The sequence below is a fragment of the Penaeus chinensis genome, chromosome 41 (assembly GCF_019202785.1).
Source record: "Penaeus chinensis breed Huanghai No. 1 chromosome 41, ASM1920278v2, whole genome shotgun sequence".
Classification (NCBI taxonomy): Eukaryota; Metazoa; Arthropoda; class Malacostraca; order Decapoda; family Penaeidae; genus Penaeus; species Penaeus chinensis.
In genome coordinates, this window is record NC_061859.1 from 26,064,507 (window position 1) to 26,069,506 (window position 5,000).

A 5,000-nucleotide genomic window follows, 5' to 3' on the forward strand; every position below is an offset into this window, starting at 1 on the left:
CATATGTACGCGTCCGTCCGGCACATATTGCATTACGCAGACCAACAAGGAACGGGAAATAAATACGCTAAATAAATACACTCATGAAATAAAATAAAATAAATGAAACGAGTACATTTAATATGATACATGTAAGAAAAGAGGAGCAGTGAATTACGGAATCCCATGAAATGATTACAAGAGCAATAGATTCCTGAAGTATAACCTTTGTCCAGAGTGAATCAGAGAAGAACAACAGAAATATATAAAGGATCCTGACTATGCGTATCCCACTTCCACAAACAAGCAGCCTGTTACGGGAGGGAGGTGGCCTCATCCCATTTGCATACAACGCTATACTGTTTACCAAAGAATTAATCACGCACGCCGCATCACACACGCTGGTGACCCACTTGCAGCGCACTCCATCCACACTAGATGTATTGAAGACCGATGTTCAAAGAGGGAGAGTAGCCATTTTCACACATTTTACTTGGTTTCTCGGTTCTTTAGTGAAAATAAATTGATTATTATTTTTTTTTTTTTTATATGTACATATGTGTATCATAAAGACGCACACATACAACACATTTGATTCTAGAAATATTACTATGGTAGACCAGTTAAATTCCTGTCTCGCTGATTCCTCTCTTGCTCCTACAATGTTTCCTCCCTCACTCGCTACCTCAGTTTTTCCTCTCTCCCTACCTTCCTCCCTCAGGGCGTCCTCTCTCACTCCCTCACTCTCACTCCTTTCTCACTCCCTCGATTCCTCTTCCAGTGTTTCCTCCCTTCCTTCTTCCTCATCTCTCATTCTCTCTCTATCTCTCTCTCTCTCTCTCTCTCTCTCTCTCTCTCTCTCTCTCTCTCTCTCTCTCTCTCTCTCTCTCTCTCTCTCTCTCTCTCTCTTTCTCTTGCTCTCTCTCTTTCTCTTGCTCTCTCTCTTTCTCTCTCTCTCTCTCTCTCTCTCTCTCTCTCTCTCTCTCTCTCTCTCTCTCTCTCTCTCTCTCTCTCTCTCTCTCTCTCTCTCTCTCTCCCTCTCTCTCTCTCTCTCTTGGTGTTTCCTCCATCTCTCACTCCCTTTTTTTTTTCTCTCCTTCTTCCCTCACTCACTCCCTCAGTGCTTCCTTCCTTTCTCACTCACTCCCTATTTTCTTCTCTCCTTCTTCCCTCACTCACTCCCTCAGTGCTTCCTTCCTTTCTCCCTCACTCCCCCAATGCCTTTTCCTTCTGTGCTTCCTTCCTCCCCCCCACCCCCTCCTCCCGAAAGAGGCGCCGGAGCAATCTCTAGGCAAAAGCCACATATTTTCTTATCTATTTTTTTTTTTTTTTTTTTTTTTTACGTGTTTAATCAAATTTGTTTCAAGTTATAGCAATCAGACAAATTGGCACGTGCGAACATTAATACGTGTGTAAAATCCTATTAGTAATGATAACAATCATGACGATAATGATAATGGTAATAGTAAGAAAACAATGATAGGAATCAGACAGTGGTAATGGTAATGATAATTGAAATAATGATAATAGTAATAGTTTTAATCATGATAATATACGCAAATCAATAATATTAATAGTAATTACAAAAGTAATAATAATAAGAGCAGTAATGATAATAATAATTCAGACAATAATAATAATAATAATAATAATATAATAATAATAATAATAATAATAATAATAATAATAATAATAATAATAATAATATAATGATAATAATAATAATTATAATTATTATTATTATTATTAAAATGATAGCAGTAATAGTAGTAGTAATAATGATAAAAAGGATGATAATAATAATATGAATAATAATATGAATAATAATAATAATAGTAATCTAATGATAATAATAATTATTATTATTATTATCATTATTATTATTATTATCATTATTATTATAATGATAGCAGTAATAGTAGTAGTAATAATGATAAAAAGGATGATAATGATAATAATAATGATAATAATAATAATAATAATAATAATAATGATGATGATGATGATAATAACAATAATAATAATGATCATAATAATAATAATTAATATTATTATTATTATAACAATAATAACAATAACGACAACAACAGTAATGATAATAAGAAGATGATAATAATAACAATGATACTTGATAACAACAATAATAATGATAGTATTAATAATAATAGCAGCAATAATAATAATGATGATGAAAAGGATAATATTAATAATAATAATAATAATAATAATAATAAGAAGAAGAAGAAGAAGAAGAGTGATAATGATAATGATAATAATGATGATGATGATGATAATGATAATAACAATAATAATAATAATAATGATAATAATAATAATAATAATAATGTTGATAATGATAATGATAGTTATTATTATTATTACTACCATTATCATAATGATGACAATAATATAGATAATAATTTGTGTAATAATGTTGATGATAATGATATTCATTATTATTATTACTATAATAATGATTATTATTATTTTGATCATTATCATCCTTATTATTATCACTATTATCGTCATTATTTTCATTAATATTATTAGCATCATCATCATGATCATCATTATTATTATTATTATTATTATCATCATCATCATTATTAGTATTATTGTTACTATTACTATTGCTATTATTATTATTATTACCATTATTATTACTCTAATGATGATGATTATTATTATTATTATTATTATTATTATCATTATTATTGTTATTATCATTATTATTATCATTATTATTATTATTATTATTATTATTATTATTATTGTTGTTGTTGTTGTTGTTGTTGTTATAGGAATGATGATGATATTGATAATGATGATGATGATACCTTTCTGCGCATGTACCTGTACATGTACCTGTAGATTTGATCTCATCTCATCGATGACAAATGATATTCAGAGAAAGCTCCGCGTGGGAAACGTTTCACTTGAATTGACTTCATTTTACTCAAATATAAAACAACGAGCATGGAAACATTGATTGATTTTTAACCACTTTTGAAATACATTTTGAATTGGTTATGTTTTTACCATTGGTTTTGTTACTGTTTTACGAATATTTTTTTTTTCTAAATAATTAGCACCATAACAGTATTATTACAATTTTATTGATCAGGATTATTATTATTATTTTCATCTTAACTGTCGGTAACTTCTAGCTTTGTGTATCCATATGATCAATGTTATTATCGTCAGCATTAGTACCGCAGTTTTTACTCTAACTCTTATTACTATTGTTATCATTATTATTATTGTTATTATTATTATTATCATTAATATTATTATTCTAACTATTATCAATATTATTATTATTATCATTATTATTATTATTATTATTGTTATTATTATTATTATCATTATCATTATCATCTTCATCATCATCATCATTTATTATCATTATTATTATATCATTATCATTTCATCATAATTATCATTATTACTGTTATTACTATTATTATAATTATCATTGCCTTTATTATCATTATTATTGTTATTGTTATTATTATCATAATAATCATTATTATTATTATCACCATTATTATCACTATCATTATCATTATCATTATTATTATTATCTTTATTATTATTATTATCATTATTATCGTTATTATTATTACGGTTATTTTTATCATTATCATTATTATCATTATTATTATTATTGTTATTATTATCATCATATTATTATAATTACTACTAGTCCTACTACTACTACTACTACTATTATTATTATTACCACTGCTACTACTACTATTATTATTGTTACTATTAGCATTATTACCATCATTATTATTACTGTCATTATTATTATTAGTAGTAGTAGTAGTAGTATCATTATTATTTTTTATTTTTATTTTTTTATTATCATTATTATTGTTATTATTATCATTATTATTAGTATTATTATTATTGTTGTTGTTGTTGCTGTTGTTGTTGTTGTTATTGTTATTATCGTTATTATCATTGTCATTATTATCATTATTATCATCATTATCATTAGCATCATTATATCATTATTATTATCATTATTACCATAATTGTTATTATCATTATTATTATTATTATTATTATTATTATTATTATCTTTATTATTAATATTATTAATATTATTATTATCATTATTATTTTCATTATTATTATCATTATTATTATCATTATTATCACTATTATCATTATTATTATAATTATTACTATTATTATTATCATCATCATCATCATCATCATTTTTGTTATTATTATCATTATCATTATTATTATTGTTATTATTATCATTATTATTATAATTGTTGTTGTTATTATTATTATTATCATTATCATTATTACCATTATTGTTATTATTAGTATTATTACTACCACTATTATTATTATTATTACTACTATTATTATTATAATTGTTATCATTATTAATATCATCATCATTATCATTATTACTATTATTATCATTCTCCTTATTATTATTATTATCATCATCATTATTGTTGATTTTATTGTTATCATGACTATTATTATATTATATATCATTATCTTTGTCTTTATTATCATTATCCTTGTTTTTATTATCAATATCGACATTTTCATAATCATATTTTTTATCCTTACTGTCATCTTTATTTTTAGCAGTATTAGCATTTTTTACCAACAATGAGGAGAAAATAGCTTCTCATCGCAATTAGTATCATTTCCATTATCATTATGATTATCATTATAATCATCATCGTCATCATTATCATCTTCAGTTATCATTCCTATCATTACCATCCTCATTATTACAACTGTCACATTTTTAACACATTTTCCCGATTAATTTCTTTTCGCAAGTCTGAAAGCTTTCCAACTAATGAGGGGGGCATGATAAAAGGGGAAAAAACCGTAAGACCTTTCTGAGAAGTGATTTCCACCTGAATTTCACCCTTCAGCTCATTTCCTCGGCTGAAAGGCTTGTCACAGGCACGACTTCAGGCGTTCTTTGGAGGCCTAGGGTAAATCTGGCCTGTTTTATTTGTGAAGAGAGACAC

General features: G+C 25.9%; 1 protein-coding gene across 1 annotated transcript in view; it reads right to left on the reverse strand.

Moving 5' to 3' along the window:
* LOC125047683 (thyrostimulin alpha-2 subunit-like) overlaps positions 1-5,000 on the reverse strand; it is an 83,434-nt gene that overhangs the window by 1,141 nt on the left and 77,293 nt on the right. The gene's annotated exons all lie outside the window — the stretch shown is intronic.